General features: G+C 41.7%; 1 long non-coding RNA gene across 1 annotated transcript; it reads right to left on the bottom strand.

Moving 5' to 3' along the window:
• Window positions 1-12,609: 12,609 nt before the first annotated feature.
• On the bottom strand, window positions 12,610-13,435 carry LOC118210852. The gene is made up of 3 exons (XR_004761919.1): window positions 13,185-13,435; window positions 12,772-12,903; window positions 12,610-12,674 (listed from the first exon to the last, which is right to left on the bottom strand). It is a non-coding gene; the product is annotated as an uncharacterized LOC118210852 (long non-coding RNA).
• Between the last annotated feature and the right edge of the window lie 5,777 nt (window positions 13,436-19,212).

Below are 19,212 nucleotides of genomic sequence, written 5' to 3'. Positions count from 1 at the left end.
AACACCGTCTCTGTGTATAAAAGGGAAAGTTCTTGAAATCACTTTATGCGAATCGCCGGGGAGATTTGCAAAGAAAGCTCCCAAACTCTCATAATGTTTCTCCTCTGAGGTCAAACTTTCTCCACGTGTATAAACGATTATATAAGCAATTACTCGCCTTTTTTTTCAGCAGGCCAGCGCTTCCTACTGAAGCTTCTCAAAGTAAATGTTCACATAAGATCAGGTGTCTATCCATTGGTAAAGGTCAAGGCAACACCTTTTACAGAAATTCTATTATGCGTCTTCCAGGTTTCAGGCCCTTGAAAAGCCATCCATCTTCCAAAAAGCTCCTTTCACTATTCTAAGAAAAGAAAACAAGTCCCTCAGCTGGAGCCTTGTTTAAGACCCGCTGTGTCAGCAGTTTGTGAGAATCCCACGTATTAGAGAGAAAAAAATGATAGTGGACTTTGAATCTCCTGTCAAAGTGCTTGTGCTGTGGTGCTTCGGCTGTTTACATTTGTGGTATTGCAATGCAAGTCGCCCTTGGCAGGTGTTTGCTTGGCAGAAAATAGTAGTATTATTTAAAAGAAAAAAAACATATATTCCTCTCCCGACCTGAAGTCCCTCATTTTATAAGCTGAGGCAAGTTTCACCCTTCTGTTGCCAGATTTGACTTTCTGTAGAGAGAGCCATTGGCTGAAAGGCCTACACTTGCTCATTTATAGGAAAATGCTTTTCCCTTTACACGGAGATACTAAAATAGGGATAGAGAGCAGCTCCACCAATCATTACATATATTGGTAAGAACCAATGTTAACAACACTCATGGTGATTGGTGGATACATCCAGACACCCAGTGGGTATCCTGTAAGTGGTGTCCACCAATCATCGCTGGCATTGCTGTATAAATTGCTAATACCATACTCTCTGGTTGGTGCTCCCTGTTTTCTTCTACTAGGGTTATTTCACACCTTTCCTATCCCAATTTCATTACTTCTGCTCCTATGCGCGAAACGTTATTCCTCCACCACAAGCCCCTGAGCTGAGGTAATTTAGTAGCTGTGTATTAACAGGCAGTTTAGCTAGACAGCAAAGTTGAAATGCAGAGGCTGTTTCTGTTAGTGGTGCGTCAGTGCTGATGTCGTTATAGAGGCTGTTCCGGTTAGCAGAGTAACAGTGCTGACAGAGTTATAGAGGCTGCTCCTGTTGGCGGTGTAGCAGTGCTGATGTAGTTATAGATGCTGTTACTATTAGAGGCATTTAGTGTTCATGTACACAGTGAAATGTCTAGCATTATTTCAACTGTAACAGAGCACATTTGAGTCCAATCTTGATCATATGTACTCTGTAAGTCGATTTAACACTAAATATTTTGCTGTGTAGTTCTAGTTACTGGTGTTTTGGTGATGTTTCTTCATTGCTGATGTAGTTATAGAAGCTGTTCCTGTTAGCGGTGTAGCATTGCTAATGTAGTTGTAGAAGCTGTTCCTGTTAGCGGTGTAGCATTGCTGATGTAGTTATAGAAGCTGTTCCTGTTAGCAGTGTAGCAGTGCTGATGTAGTTATAGAAGCTGTTCCTGTTAGCAGTGTAGCATTGCTGATGTAGTTATAGAAGCTGTTCCTGTTAGCAGTGTAGCATTGCTGATGTAGTTATAGAAGCTGTTCCTGTTAGCGGTGTAGCATTGCTGATGTAGTTATAGAAGCTGTTCCTGTTAGCGGTGTAGCAGTGCTGATGTAGTTATAGAAGCTGTTCCTGTTAGCAGTGTAGCATTGCTGATGTAGTTGTAGAAGCTGTTCCTGTTAGCGGTGTAGCAGTGCTGATGTAGTTATAGAAGCTGTTCCTGTTAGCGGTGTAACATTGCTGATGTAGTTATAGAAGCTGTTCCTGTTAGCGGTGTAGCATTGCTGATGTAGTTATAGAAGCTGTTCCTGTTAGCGGTGTAGCAGTGCTGATGTAGTTATAGAAGCTGTTCCTGTTAGCGGTGTAGCATTGCTAATGTAGTTGTAGAAGCTGTTCCTGTTAGCGGTGTAGCAGTGCTGATGTAGTTATAGAAGCTGTTCCTGTTAGCAGTGTAGCATTGCTGATGTAGTTATAGAAGCTGTTCCTGTTAGCGGTGAAGCAGTGCTGATGTAGTTATAGAAGCTGTTCCTGTTAGCGGTGTAGCAGTGCTGATGTAGTTATATAAGCTGTTCCTGTTAGCAGTGTAGCATTGCTGATGTAGTTATAGAAGCTGTTCCTGTTAGCGGTGTAGCAGTGCTGATGTAGTTATAGAAGCTGTTCCTGTTAGCGGTGTAGCAGTGCTGATGTAGTTATAGAAGCTGTTCCTGTTAGCAGTGTAGCATTGCTGATGTAGTTATAGAAGCTGTTCCTGTTAGCGGTGTAGCATTGCTGATGTAGTTATAGAAACTGTTCCTGTTAGCGGTGTAGCATTGCTGATGTAGTTATAGAAGCTGTTCCTGTTAGCGGTGTAGCAGTGCTGATGTGGAGCAGCATGCTGAAAAGCTCCATCTCTGACAGTCGATTTCCTCCCCGTCTGTCCCTCTACGTTTCACACGCTTCACTCAGAATGTTTATTTCTGTAAGGAAAAGGAGCAGGGCCATTGCTTCTAATTAGATTAAGGTTTATTGTTTCACAGGCATGTGTGTGTTTGGTGGATGAAATACAGTGTAATATGCTTGCCCCTGATTCCCCATGCTGATTTTGGAAAGCCCCTTTGCCAGAAGCAGTAGACTGATATATTTGCTCTGCGGAATATCCAACTACTGGAAATGTGATTTAAATAAATGCTTCAGGGAGGGAAATTGCTAACTGCTATTGTCATTCTTTAGACGCATTTAAATTATGGTGCTGACCTGCCCAAGAGAAATGATGCGAGGACTCTGAGATGCATATATATCCTTAATTTAAAATAATGATAATAATAATAATAATTGAATGAATTTATATAGTGCCTTTCTCAACCATAAGGCACGCTCCATTGAAAGGAGGACCTTTAATATATATAATTTATACAATGCATGAGACATTGTCAGACCTCTTGCCATTAAACCGGTAGCAAATATAAATCTCTTTGATGGAAACAAAGCTGCTTTTCTTTATGCGTGTTAGCATGTGTGCGTGATCCCTGTTTCATGTCCAATGGGACTTCCACCAGGTCGACAGGACAAACCAACCCCCTCCTCCCCCCAGGAGCTCAGGATGGCTGGCTCACACTCTCAAATTTATGGCTGCTTTCTTTCCCAAGTTTTCTCACAGGAACGGGAGAGGGCCAGGAATCTGATGTTTCCTCTCCTGTCCTCATGAATCACCCTTTATTAATATGCACAGAGCCTCTGTGTGCGCAGCACCCGGAAACGCGGCCAGTCAAACCCTTTTAATTGGTTTGATATGTAGAGGTCACGAGATTGACTTTGTAGCTATGAAATGAAAGCTGGATATTTGTGGCACCTTAGCGCTCGCCCCTGCCCCCGAGAGAGCGTTGCACAACATGCTTACAAATATGCTAATCCAGTGAAGCCATACCGGGGTCTTCACCAAATCAGCACTTTCAGTAACCACGCTTTGGCCCTTTCTTTGTCATTTTTAGCTTTTACGTTAACATCTGGCAAAAAATATATACGAAGAAGTCAATTCTTAAACATGACTTCTTTGTACTGCTGCATGGGACCGCTGATTGATTTGTCCTCCTTGGGTGAGATCACTGAGAGGGATGTATCATGTGACTCTTAGGAAATGCCAGTGGCTGGACTGGGTCTGTCCAGCTCTAAGCAGACTCCACATTCCCACCAGCTTTCCTGTTTGTGTTCACATTGTCCTCAGCTCTCTCTGCCTTTATCAGTCACACAACAGAAAGACGCCATTAATTAATCCCTGACAGGGCTTTGAAGAGCAAGTCATATTGGCTACACCTGAACAATCATTCTAGCACACCAGTAGCACGGCTATCAGAATGTCCATATTTATTGTCTCCAGACACAGAATGTGTGTATTGTTATTCAACTTGCGTTTCCAGGGCTTCTCAAATAGATTATATCCTCTTCCTCACAGTTCAGCCCAGGGGCAGAGACAGAATTTTACTGTAGAGGTTTGAGGTTCACTTCACCAGTCTTGTCCCCCCAAATTTCAGCGAAAAATCCCTGGGGAGTCAGTGAATTAAAGACATTTGTTCTATTTCACTTCAGCACAGTGATTATTTCATTTAAAAAATCAGCTACAGCAACCTATATTTTTACCGCGTAAAATGGAATATCATTAAAATACTTGTTAAATTAGTTGGTATGAAATCCTTGGGAAATGTGGTTCACAGCCATTTAAATGGCACTCTCTTTTGTCCTCTACCACCAGACCTTTACCAGGGCAAACAGTTATTCGCACAGCGGCACACAAAATAATCTGATTGGCTAACCTTTATTCCACACTGAAGTAATGTTCAAATAAATGCGATCTGATCATCTACCCAACAAACTGGCTTTTGGTTCTTCGACATCTGTGGAATATTCATCCATGTCAAAGCTTCTGATGAAGTTATTCCTTAGAGTTTCGTATGATCTCATCCTGAAAGCATCTTTTTGAAACGTGGAGCACGACCTCAGTTTTCACCACCGTCATTATTCAAACATCCAACGCAATGTCCAAAAAAACACATTCAACCTGTCTGTAAAGAGTCAATGTGATCATTGTACTGAAGGATCAAGGCACTGAAGTGATTTCCAGCTAATGCCGTCCGCATGGATGAAATGGTCCCAAATGCTTACCTCTCGGATACAATTTACCTTGAACGACATCCGCTCTCTTGTGAAACATGATCATATCCCAAAGGACACGGTGGTTATGCAGTGAAAAACACAAACACGATACAAAAATAAAAACCAGCAGCCCTGAGGTGTAAATGCAACATACGAAAACAGGAACTGTAGTGGCTGTGAAGTACAAAACACAAGCACACACAAACTGTCGACCCTGAGGTGCAGATGCAACATATAATGGTGGGTTGTTTGTGAATGACTCGTTCTTTTTAAACTAATCTTTTAGATGATCAAAATGAACTACATCACCTCCATGCAATGATTTGTTAATTTGGTTCTTCTCATTCTGTATTTGTCTGTGACAGTCAGAAGATCACATTCCCAATGAGAGCCAATACAAACAGTTAAGAGAACGAGAAATTAGCACATCCAGTTCCGAAATGAGCGACGCGCATGGAATGCGCAGAGAAAGTTCGATTAGGAAACTCTTGCTGCAGCTGTCACGACAAATTTCATCCTCCCTATAAATCAGAGACTGTAAAAAATATGGACGAAGCCACTGTGACGTCACCCATTGCCTCTCCGTGGGTCTCTAAAACACGTTTTGAAGCTCAATGGCGGGCGCGGTCATTTTCTCGATTTGGAGCCAAAACCATATGAGTTAAGCGGTCTTGTGATTTTTACAATGTGATTGACAGTCCGGTGCGGAAAAGCTCATCAACCTGAACGAACGATTGCAGAACGAACTTGAGGCTAGCTGATTGTCTGCGTTATGTTTTAAAATATATTATCAAATGTTTACGGAGTTTAATTTCCATCCGTGACTGTACTGTGTCATGTAATCACGTTATATGTATGACATTAATAATACAATTATGTTCAGTTATCTTCAATTTATGTTTCTCAGCAAAACGAATATGCTTAGCTAGCATATCAGCTTGCCAGTGAGCTAGGTAGGCTATCCGTGGTTAGCTCACGCATTAGCAATATGAACCACAGGGGAAGAACATCGACTACACTGATGGTCAATCAATCCGAGATGTGTAGGCTACTGGTGATTTGACTAGGCTAATTTTCATATAACTGTCTGGTAGACCTGCTGTTAACCGAGCAAGTTATCGTCGTAGGTTTTCGCCACAGTCAGTTAATGAGCCAGTAACTGCTACTAGCTACTCCATCGCCGTTTGCTGGGTGACACTAGCTGACCGATCGTTCGCAAGTCACTTTCTACATAAAAACATGTTCCTTTCTAAATGCCAGTCTTACAAAGATGGTAATGGTAATGTTTATCCAAAAATCGGGATTATAGTAGCTTTGCCACATGCGTGAAGCATGGCCCAGGTAGACATTTACGGAATGTACACGACTGACAAGCCGTCAAACACGTTTGACAGATTGAATATTTGCCGGTTAGGGTTAGCTAGCTAGTCAAATAGCTTGGTAGCCGAAGTTGCATTTGTAGCTATTTTTTACAGTCTCTGGTGTGCACCCAGCCATTTTGTGTTATGGTAGCTAGCTGCAGCTATACTGTTGTTTAAAGGAGACAAAAAAGGCCCTTCCCAAATAAATAGAAATGTTATCGGAAACTTGGTAATTCGATAGTCTAACAGGTGCTTTCTAAAGCTGTAAATGACCACCTTACGGTTCCAACCTATTCCTAGCCAACGTTACCCTGATTTCAAGTAAATTGCATTTTACAATTGCAGAGGAACAGCTAGCTAATTCACTTGATTGATCTGTGTGCTTTGTCTTGAAACACTTCACCTTAAGCAGCACAATAGCATCATCTGAATAATAATTTAAGAGCAAATCAAATATAGCAATGCATATATATTTTATTTTTTCAAAATATATTGGCCAATAATTTTTCATATGTGATTTCTCTTAGTCATCATCAGCACCACATTATCATGCAAAGACAGAAATACTACAACTAATAATATAACCAGTTTGCACCACCCACTTCCCAGAGTCCTAGGCGGCACAGCAAGATTAAGAGAAATATTTCAGAATCAATGTTTTTACAGTTATTAAAAATATTCAAGTGTTACAGTCGTAAACTATTATTAGCAGTAGCTTATATTTAGATAGCTACTGAACTAAGGTGGGTGAATTCACACCATGTGAGAGTTTAAAGAGTATTGTCCTAGCAGTATCTAGGCGGGAGAAATGAAATACAGCCTCTCCGATGCTGCATTATTGTGAGCGCCTACGTTTTTCCAGGAGCTGTAAATTTATAATTTCAGTTAGAGTCGAAGAGGGAGGACTAGAGAGTGAATACTATATTTGTATTTGGCAAGTGAGTGTTTTATTAATGGTGAAGTATTGCAAAAATAAGTTGAACGATTCAAAAACTCGAAAATTCGATTCATTTTTGTACTGACCCGAATGTACTGATTCATTTTAATGAATCAAACTTCTCAACACTAAAGATTAGACCAGGACAGTTTTTATGTGATATGCTACATTTATCAGCATGAGGCAATGGCATTTTGAATAATTTCCACCTTGTACTGCATATGTTTCTATCAGAGTTCAGGAGAGTAAGATTACAGAACAGCAAATTGTATAGAAAGGTTTTCTTTGCCCATATTGTACTTGATGATGAAACTTGAGCCAATATATTGCATTTTACTTATACATATACAGAAATACAAAGCAAATATATGTTTTCATTATATATAAAGCTTATTGTTTTCATTGAATAAAAAATTAAATTTAATATTGAGGAAATGCTTTCTTTCATGCACCACACAGGCTTTCAAGACAAAGCAGGTTGATAAATCCAAACCTAGTGAATTATATTAGTTGTTCCTGTCTGCAACAAGTGCTTTTCAATGATGAATTCAATGCTTTTTGCTTGACATCAGTGTACAGTTAAACTAAAGGACACCACAGGCTAAAAAATAGCAACCATAGCAAGCTTATTTACGGCTTCAGTGTTAGCTTGAAATTGAATTATTTAGTTATCAACCACTTGTACTTATATAGGAAGTCGGCCGTCTATCTCAAAACAGTAGCCTACCTAGCTAGCTACAATAACCCAGAATGGCTGATAAACAAACCATAACATACTAGCGAAATATAGCAAAGCTACCTGGTAAGCTTGCTATAATTGATTTTTAATTTCAGTTAGAAGTAGCTAGCCAGCTAGGTAGCTCGATAGCTTATTAGCTTGCCAAAAATAAGTTATTTATTTAGCTAGCTAAACTCCTCTTCTGTAATTCATAGTCTTTCTAACTGAATGTGTGGCTGGATACTATGAAAATATCGACTACCTTATCATTTCTAATTTGCAAAAACTTTTGAGATGTTAGAAACTGTGTCACAACGAGTCACTTGTTTTCTTCCATAAAATCCTGTAGCTAGCTAACTTCTTGTAATCTTCAGCTGTCAGCTCTCAGAGCTCGCCTCAGTGGCCACGTTGTTGCTCTGCGTTCACCAGTTCACCGCGATCCTTCAAGTTTAGCTACCCAGTGCGCATGCTCTGGTGCCAAAAAGCCCCATAGTCAGATATGGCAGCCTCCATGGCTCCATGTTTCATTATATCGTTTGCAGCATTTATTTCTGAGCAAAATAACATTTTCTAGCTAAGCTGCATAATGAATGGGAACCATAAATGATACTAAAGCATATCACATAATCACACACCAAAATATGCATTAAAAGCATAAAAATATACCACTTTCCTTTCTTACCATGGACTACAAATGCCGCCATTTGTCATACTGTGACGTCACCAATGCTGAGGTCGGAAAAATTGGAGCTCAGAAATGATGCCCGAATTTCCGACCTATAATTCCGAGTTCGATGACTGTTCAGTTGGTTTTTTCACAAGCTGGACCATGTTTTTTTTTTACTAGTTCTGAGTTGTCTTGAATGCAGAAATACTACAGAACAGGCCATTTTAGGCAGTGTAGTTTCTAGGCCAAGGCACTCCAAATACTGTGCGTGAGTAGGAAAAGATGTGGGGAAAGATATGAAATTGTTCATTTACTGTAGATTTGCCTGGACAATAAAATATATATTCACAATAGGCTTTTCATATGAAATGTAACCTTTAATGGAGTTTCAAAATGCCATCAGTCAAGTTTTATATTTTGCCTTCAGAATCTGATATTCCTCATTCACTTTCATGAGGATCTCCAACGACTTGCACTCTCAGCACAGACATGCACGTTGCAGGCTTATTTCCGGCGGCTTCTCTGGTTAGGCTGGCTAAGAGCGGGCTTTTCTGTCCTGTTAAATGAGCATGTCTATGGTTTTGCCTGGCCACACGCCAAGGGTCCGGCCTGGGCGATGACAACAAATGCTTCTCTCCATGAATTCAAGCAGGTCTGTGGCCTTGACGTGGCACATACATGCTGTGTGACCCAAAGAGGGCACTGTATCTGCTGGGAAAAAACCTGGACGGTCTGTGTGTTTTGAACAGAAAAAGGCCTAAACAGGGATAAAGGAACGTTTAAAGATTGATTGGATAATATGAGATAATACCCATCCTGAGGAAGGGTAGTGAAGATCATCAGGCCATGCTCATAATTTGCACTGCCATGTGGTAATGTTATACTGGTCTTATGACCGTTTTAACAAGAGGCTGACAAATTTAGGCAAACATTTCACCAGAAAACGTTACATGCATATCTAGGGATACAAACACAAAAATGAGGGCCAAGAAACTCTCAAGGAACATGGGGTAGTGACACTCAAAAAAATAAAAAAGAAGCAAGACTTGGCCTTGGTTTACCATTTGTTTATGAGGGAACAGAGGAATCAACTGAATGGAGTAATGTTCTCACCTACCATGAAAAGCACACTGAGAGCAACCTGTAGACAACCAAAACATTACCTCACTTGCTCCCCACTGTGAAAACATCCCCACTTCAAAGCTGCCAGTGTTTTTGGTCCTGTGCACATGTGTATACTGTGGGCTTCATGTACCTATTATTTCTCTCAATCTCTCATGCAGAAGCGGATTACATATTTTGTGATTCTTGGACGAGGTCGGACAGGAAACCGCCCGATGCTCAGATGCCTTTTTGTAGGTGCAGCGATGCACGCCGTTGCTTACTTTAGAGCTCGGGAGCTGTGGAATCAGGTACTTAAGCAGAATTAATCTCATACCAGGTCCCAGCCACTCGCTACTTTCTGAGGCTGTACGTTTTTAATTTGCATATGGACCGTACATTTTGCATGGTGTGTTTAAATGACTGTTTGTGCATGACTGGCTTTGGAATTTTGATCACACAGACCACAGTCTGGAGGGAAGAACTGAACGCACTGCATGTTTTCATGCGACTATCTCTCAAATTCCTGTGCAGAATGGAACCTCCAAAATAGCTTGAGAGCAGCACCAGCCCTACAGTATGTCTGAAAGGAGATTACAAATGACACAATAATAGGAAATTTTTATTACTTATTTCAGGGGGAAAGGGGCAGACCAGCCAAAACGGCATGTTTCAGTAAATGTGTTCTACACTTGAGTGAACCATATTAGCCCTGGCCGAAGCAGGTTTCCCATGAGCGTCATAGTCTGCTTTAGCCAGACTGTTTATAAGGACAGTCTGGCTAAAGCAACATGGTGTGGTTTTTGAGGCTTTGAAAAATGGATATGCGATTTAACAGTGGTCTACATCGATGTAGTGTCTTAAAATGCTTTCCTTCGGCCAAGTAGTGATTATGCTTGTCTTTTGTAACATGACTGACTTTCTAATTGGGCATTTCTTGTTGTTGTTACATCCAATATTGGTATTTAACTATTTCCATTTAACAGGCCACATACATATAATGCATTCAGGGCTCTTCCAAAGCAGTACAGTGGTGGTATGCACATGACACGTGATACGGGGCGAGGATTTATTTTGAAAGTCTGAGAACATGGAGACAGATGGCAACTCAAAACAAAATTAAGTGAGTGGCATTGAATTTCTGAGCAATGAAACATAATGATTATGTTGGGAATATGATGATTTAGGGGTTGCAACGAAAGAGAAAAGAAACAAACTTAAATCAAAATGCAGTGCAGGGGTGGGGATGGGGGTATGGAAACATGACATCATGCATTTAACACTCCCTATCTGTAAAAGAGTTAACTACTTTGCTTGTTCAGGTGCCTTATTTCCAGTGAGTGACAATGCGTCAGCGTGCTTCTTAGACCACTTGGTGATCAAGGAAGATTTGAGCTCCACTAGAAAACACAGAACTCACTAGGAATAACAAGCACAATGGAAAATGTTTTTTTAAAACATTACATCGACATTACATAGTTATTTACCAGGTCTGCCTGTTCCTTATGAAAAATAAGTCACCGACGAAAACACAAACCCAATGAAATCCACCGAATACTGCAGCCCCTGAATCTTTTGTTTCAATGTCATCCTCCTGGTACCGTGGCCCTGCAGTGCTGACCAACAGACACTCAGAGGTAACACGACACGCTAGGGTAATATACGCAAAAAAAAGAATGTCCAGTTCAAAGTTCAAAGTTGAATTGAGGCCTAGGAACCATTTGACGGTTGCTATTCCTGTGTAAACACCATTACATGCATGCATGTCATTGAGGCAAGCTAAAATGCCATTCAGTGAAATTTAAGCAAAGAGAAGGGGGTTTATTTAATCTGTTTACAGTTTAAATACTGTTTAAGTGCAAATTTCTTCAAATTCAAGTGCAAACACAGCCAATAGTGTCATAGACAATACCTCAACCAAGTCAACCACCCATAAAGTTGTCCAGCTCGAAAACCAATACATGTAAAACAATCCCTGTTGGAGATGCAGTGGTCCCAAGAGAAGAGGTTCAGATCTGCACACAGATCCATGAAGGTGGTGAGGACCTGTTGGAGGCCGAAGGACCTGTAGAACACTGGATGCAGTAATGAGGTCAGACTTTCTAGATCATAATAACACAGGCTATGATGGCATATTTCACACCCAGGGTAAACAGCTCTGAGCAGATAGTTAACTCATTGCTTTGACATGTGATCTACCACCAGCACCCCTACAACAGAGACCAGGCCAGTCACACTGCCTGCAAACCTCCGCCAACACAACTGCACCTGATGCTATTGCCACAGAGGAGCTCTTACCTTTACTCGTAGCTCAGCCGTACTTCTACCTGTACCACAATCACAGAACAGCAGGGCTATTGTTATGGATGAGCTTTCATCTGTATTCATAAAACAGCATATAGGCGGAGTTTGACCTCCGCTTCAACACAGACTTCTGGTCCAGCTGCTTTACTCTCGTCGTCAAATGAGAGCCAGTTTGTGTTGTCTCTGCTCAATGTGCCCATAATGGTGGCTTAGTCATACACTGGAAATGTCTCCTGATCGGATTGAGGACATTGGGCCCAGGAACGTGTGAGTGTGGGCTTTGTGCCTTCAGTACATCTCACCGTGTCTGTATTCATTCTAGGAAACAGAAGGTACAGACCTGCAGTCAGAAGAGTTACTCACCCAAACCCTGAACACCCCCCCCCCTCCATTCCCTCCCCCATCCCAGGCCAACATTATTATTCATCAAAGATTCCTTAAACAATCAGTGATGTACAGTAAAGAATTAAAGTGCTGAAATAAACCAAAAACCAGCAGACACTACAGCACAGGATGGGATCTTGAGATCCCTGTCGATGGGTGATTATTAAGACAAATTAATGGGGCAGTCCCAGGAAGGAGCAGACTTTGCTGACTACTGCTCTACTCTTTCAATACCCCTCCTCCTTCTCTCTCTCTCTCTTTCTTTCTTTCACTCTCTCCTCACCACAGGGTAGCTGTCCTGCTCTATTCTGTCAGCTGTACTTCCATCAGCAGAGAACTTATTTTCAGCTTCAGGGGAAACCATATAAAACCAAAGTGTGTGTGTGTGTGTGTGTGTGTGCATGTCTCTCACCTGCTATTCATCCCATAGAAGTCACTGCAGTTCGTTGCTGTAGCTGGCCCGTGCTAACTGCAGATCTGCAAGAGAGGCAGCAGGCAGTCAGAAAGTTGCCACTTGAGATTAGGGTTATTATGAGTGGAACAAAAAAATCAACAACAATAGATTTCTACATACTTGAGTAAATGTGGGGTAAGATGTGACCTCCAGCAGCCTTCCTCTCTCCTGATGTCTTGGGTGAAGATTCGGAGACTGAAGAGACTCTGGAGAGTCACGTTCATGTAACATGTGTTCCCAATGTTAGGGAACCTGTGGAAAAGACATGAAAACATCCCTACTCTTTTGTTACTGTACAGAAGTCAGACAATAATAGGTTATTCACGTGCATTAAATGGGCTTGTTTTTACATCATCCAATACAGGAACCAAAACAAACAGGAGACTGGCTGGGAAGCTGAAGAAAAAAGATGGTCCTGCAAGAACAACTGATTTGTTTTTCTTTGACACCTGTCAATATGAAGCAGCACATTCAAGAACTGAAAAAAAACATTTGTTCTATCCTAGTTTGAATGAACAGACTGCCATTCTTACCCAAGGACAGTGATCAGTCAGGTTCCTCTGGCTCTGGGTCTCATCCTGGTGTGTGTGTTCCTCCAGTAACTTCATACAACTTTGGAATTCCAGCCTAGGGAACGGAAATGAGTAAAGGATAAGCGTGTTCAATTTGTTCTTAGAAATTTATTGCCTGAGCAGCAAACGGAAGTGGCAAAATGAAATTAAATGAAGAGAAAAACACTACCTTTGTTGTTCTGTGCAGTCAATGGACAGAGCAGGCTTCTCCATGCAGCCGATGGTAAGACCCAGCTCTACACAGTTTATGTTCTGGGCCAATGTCTCCTCTGTGCAGCTGATGTTCTGGGCCAGTGCCTGCTCTGTGCAGTCGATGTTCTGGGCCGATGCCTGCTCTGTGCAGTCGATGTTCTGGGCCGATGCCTGTTCTGTGCCGTCGAGGTTCTGGGCCGATGCCTGTTCTGTGCCGTCGATGTTCTGGGCCAGTGCCTGCTCTGTGCAGTCGATGTTCTGGACCGATGCCTGCTCTGTGCAGTCGACGTCCTGGGCCGATGCCTGCTCTGTGCAGTTGAGGGTCAAGAACACTAACTTTGTCTTCGTCCCTTTCTTTTCTTATTTTAAGGACTATTTCTTTTTCTTCTTCTTTTGCTCTTCCTGGTCAGTGTGATCAGCATTCAGGGATGATGACTCTATGCAATCAGTGGTAAGAGCTGGTGCTGCACAGTGGATGGCAACAGCAGGTTGTTCTGCATAGTGGATGGTAACAGCAGGTTGTTCTGAGCAGTAGATGGTAATAGCATATTCCTTGGCGCGGCTGATGGAAACAGCAGGCTCCTCTGTGCGGTTGGTGATAAGAGATGGGTCGTCTGCACTGTGGATAGAATGGGATGGCTGCTCTGCACAGCTGATGCTAAGTCCTCGCTGTTTTGTGCAGTCAGTGTTCAGAGCTAAATCCTGCCCTGCTGGATCCTCTGTGTGTTCAGTGGGCAGAACCATTTTCTCTGCAGACCCTGACTTTGCCCTTTGTCCCTTTCCATCCTTTCTTCAACAACCACTTCTTTTTCTTCTTTATTTGTTCTTCCCGGTCTGCAAAATTGAGTGTCAGGGACAGTTGCTCTGTGCAGTCAATGGTAAGGGCTGGGTTTGCTGCACAGTTGATAGTAAGAGTTTTCTCCTCTGTGCAGTTGATACTAGGAGCTGGTTCCTCTACGCAGTCAATGGTAAGATCTGCCTCTCTTGTGCAATTGATTGTAACAGCTTGTTTCTCTATGCAACTGATGGTAAGAACTTGCTCATCTGCGCAGTCGATGGAAGGAGCTGGCTGATCTGCGCAGTCAATGGTAAGAGCTTGCTCCTCCTCACAGGTGATAGCTGCAGCTGGCCCTGCACAGTGGATAGTCAGACCTTGTTCTTCTGCACGGACGGTGGTAGGGGCTGGCTTATCTGCGCAAGTCTCCTCAGTGAAGTCAATGGCCAGAAATAGCTTGGTGCAGTTGATAGTATTAGAAAGCTCCTCTTGGCTGTCAATGGTAGGAGCTGGCTCCTCTGCACAGTCAATGGTAGGAACTGGCTCCTGTACGCAGTTGATGGAAAGAGCTTGCTCCTCTACACTTTGGATAGTAAGAGCCTCTTTCAAGCAATTGTTTGCAACAGTAGACTCCTCAGCATAGTCAGTGGTCTGACCATGCTTCTCTGCGCACTCAGTGTTAGGAGCTGGCTCCTCTGCACAGTCAAGGGTAGGAGCTGGCTCCTCTGCACAGTTGATGGTATGAGTTTGCTCTTTCATGCATTCAATGGTAAGAGCTCTAGCCCTGCGCAGATGATGGTAACAGTTCGGTTTTCTCTGCAGTCAATGGAAACAGTTGATTCTTTTGCATAGTCGATGGTAAGACACGCCTCTTCTATGCAGTCGATGATAACAGGCTCTGCGCAGTCAATGGTACAAGTTGGCTCCTCTGTGCAGTCATGGGTCAGAGCTGGTTTTACATAGTCAATTTTAACAGCAGGCTCCTCAGTGCCGTCGATGGTAAGAACTGCTTCTTTCGCGCAGTCAATGGTAGGAGCTGGCTCTGAGCAGTTGATGGTAAATTCGGCCCCGCTGTGTGGTTGATAGCAAAAGATGTCATCTCTGCACAGGTGGTGGTAAGATATGACACTTCCACGCAGTCGAGAGCAGGGGCTGGCTCCTCTGTGCAGTTGATTGTAAGAGCTGGCTCTTTTGCACAGTCGATGGTAAGACATGTCTCTTCCATGCAGTCAATAATAACTGGCTCTGCACAGTTATTATTAATGGTACCAGTTGGTTCCTCTGTGCAGTCATGGGTCAGAGGCTGGCTCCTCTGTGCAGTATTGGCTGCCCTTCACATGGGAAAAAAATGATTGAGTGCCCTCTAGGGTGCCCCTTCATGCAATAAATTATGATGATGTGCCCTCTAGAGCAAGAAAATTCGATAACGTGTCCTTCTAGTGCCCTATAAGGTGCCCTTACAATGGTCTAAACTTGACGTTCCCTATGGGTGCCCTTTCAATGGAAAAGGGTGCCATTATGAAGTGCCCTCTATGTCGCCTCTAAACAAAGTTTGCATGACATTGTAAAATCGTAAGCTTACAAAACACAGGGCCAAGTGACTTGGAAGAACTGAGGAAATATTGGGTAGCATTTCTTTGGAATACATCTTATTTAATTTCGATGAGGCAAGATAGGCATATTGTTTGTAGTACCGTAACTTGGCGTCATTTTGATATCAATACTTTTAATGTATTTTGGCAGTCTGAATGAATGAGTTATAGACGGTCTATGTCTTGTATGTGTGAGATACTTGGCATTTCTGTACGTTGAGAACGTGTTTTTTATGAGATTATATTATACGGCTTTGCTGAATACTCGATTCTGATTGGACCAAGGGTGGGCATTATTTAAGCAATAGCTCACGACAGGCCGTGGTATGGTTATTATCACAGCTAAGGGGCGTCGTTCAGCCCGACGCGAAGCAGATTTAACTCATGGCTACGGGACGCATTTTCTATTTAACTCATGGCTACGGGACGCATTTTCATCCCTATTTTTGTGAACGATTGCGTTTATAGTAACCACTGTTTTGAAAACAATTCAATAGTGAGATAGCTAACTAGCTGGGATAACAAGCATGCCGTGAGACCATTCTGGCCTAAAACCAAGAATTTATAGGCTAGGTAACAAGTGAGGCCGAAGCTATTGCAGCGAGACAGAGCTCCATCAAGAAGCTGCTCGTAGGCAGTTAGAAACTCAATAAAATTTTATCGAGGAACAAAACAGAAAGCAAGACAGTCCAACAAACACAATTCAGCTAGCACAAGAACACATATTTACACACGATAAATTCACTTTTTGCACGTATTTACAACTTACAGTCCCACACGAACTAGTTCGCGCCCCGTGCATTCTGGGAGCTGCCGGCGCAGCCTGCCGGAACAGCCCCCGGACGTCACACTATCATAAAGCTAGCTGGCAAACCCGTTTCAGAGGGTTTTTTTCCAATAACGGGACAGCCCGTTGCGGTTTATTACATGTACGACGGGGGTGGTGATGCGGCCGAGGCGAAGCCGAGGGTCTCTTAACCAGCCCGGAAGTACATTATTTTCCAATAACGGGACAGTCCGGAGGGGTTTATTCCACTTAAACAACGGGTTACCAACAATGACTATATATAGTTACTTTAAGCCTATATGTATTGCTCTGCCCGTGTAACGTTAGAGGCTATTAGAACTCGACATTTCCCCCCCGATTCCGAATAATAACGAGCAGCTTCGGGTAGAAGAAATATCTGTTTCCATCGCATTATTCGTGCTTTCCCGAATACAGTTGGATTCGGATGCATCCCTAGTAGGCTAGTATCATATTTACAAATGCATTTTACTCAGTAATTAAATATTTAAATATTAGCAACTTCTAGCCTAATTATGTTAAATTATATCATAAATAATACCAAGATAAAACATAACAGACAAAATACTCCAGATTGAAAAATGTCGTTTAAAGATTTGATTTTTTTTTTTTTTTTTTTAAATAGTTGTTTTATTTTATATTATATTTATCCCAGGTCTGTTTTGTGGGGGGGGGGGAATCAATCAATTCCTGAGGGGAATAACATGGACTAAATAAAAAATAAAGATTATACTTACCGGAAAACAGCACAACAATGAATACCAGAAGTTCATTCGGATAATTGTTTGCAGTGTTTCGTGTTGTGTCTGGAGAAATTGTGGTCAATGGGAGCTTATATTCAACATGTACGTCTGTGACATCATTGTGAAGTAAAAATTCTAAACTTAAAATGATTGTTATTTTACTGTGACGTGCATGGGTTGTTTTTGCATTGTGTTGCCAGAAATGTACCCCAGGTTATTTGTGTGTAAACAAACAATTATTGTTCATAAACTTAGTTACAGAATTACTATAGCTTGCACGTGTCCATCCGTTGTAATAGCTAATTGGTAGATTAGAACGTCACAGTGTTGTTTCCTAACATTCTGAATGGGTATAGCCCAGGAAATTTTCGCTAACTTACACCATCAGTTTGAAACAAACAAATTATCGCCGTTGCTAAGATAAATTAATAATCGAATATGGAGTAATTGTGATCAATGATTATCGGCTTAGCCTCGGGGGAATTTAGGCTACTATTACCGCATTCGGACATTTAAACTGCGCAATGCCGGGCCCTCGGTCATTAGTTTATCCCTCAAGCCATCTTTAAAATCTTTTTCTTGCTAGGACATTAATTTAAATTGATATTACAGTAAAGTCAAGTAACATAACGAGTTACTGCTTGCCAGTCCATATTCAGTATATAAATGGTGAAATAGTTACGTTCAAACCCTCTGGTTAAAACTCATTGTTCCGTTCGAAGTCCATTGTTTTTGCAATATATGTTTCCTCCTTTACCGACACAACAAATTCAATACATGATTCAAGAAATATTTTTTATCGACAGTCTTTTTTCCAAAGTGGAAGGCTTATATTTATTATTTACAAAAGTAACCTATCCACCCTCCCTCCACAGTCAATAATTCGTAGATAGGCTTTTGGCAGCAATTGCAGTGCTGAGATTATCTCGGGTATGTTATTATTAGGCTTGCAGATTTAGATTTGGCATTTTTTTTTTTTTGCCAAAGCATCAATACAAATTTGGTCCAACTCCAAGTTTACCAGAGAACAGCCATTTTCAGGTCATATCGCAAATGATAAAATTGAATTTTAAAACAAACAAAAAAACTTAAATATCATTAATCCAATAAAAGAAATGCAAAATTATATGTTTAAAGTCATTTATATTGAAAAATGTATTTCACTGAAAAATATGATTACATTCTACTCGTGAAAAACTCTGGATCAACCTAAATCAACGACTAACCCTTGTCATTACCTTAACAGATTTCCTAACTCTGACCCAAACCCTTGCTGAATCCTCATTTGAACCCTAAAACCTAACTGTAGGCACATGCATTTTCGTAAACATCTGATTACTTTATTTAAATGGGATTTAAGTCTGGGCTTTGGATGTCCCATTTCAGAATACAGACTGTCTTGTTTTTAAGCTTTTTTTTCAGGTTTTTTCCATGTGTTTTCGGTCATTGTCCTGTTGGAGTATGAATCTTCACCCTAAATGCAGATCCCTTGTAGAGTGCAAAAGGTTGTCCTCAAGGACTTGCCTGTATTTGGGCACCATCAGTCTTGATCTTGATGTCAACAATATTCCCAGTCCTATCTAATGAAAAACAACCCCATAGGTGACAACCCCATGATGTAGCCATTATGCTTGATGGTCGGAATGGTGTTACCTGGTTGATGGGATCTTACCACTCTCCCAAAGAGGCCAAAATCTGCGAAGTGCTAAAGAGATTGTTATCTTTAGTTTTTCCCAATTCAGCAAATGAGCTCTGCAACTCTGTCATCATTGTAGTTGGCCTCTTAGGTCACTCTGACAATTGGCCTTCAGTTATATAGGATGGACTGAGCTTGACAATGTCTTGGGTGTGCCGCTTAGTGGAGTTAATGGGAAAATTCAAA

This window comes from Anguilla anguilla, chromosome 13 (genome assembly GCF_013347855.1).
Source record: "Anguilla anguilla isolate fAngAng1 chromosome 13, fAngAng1.pri, whole genome shotgun sequence".
Classification (NCBI taxonomy): Eukaryota; Metazoa; Chordata; class Actinopteri; order Anguilliformes; family Anguillidae; genus Anguilla; species Anguilla anguilla.
Note: the sequence above shows the minus strand (reverse complement) of the source record. Positions and strands in the feature narration are given on the sequence as shown.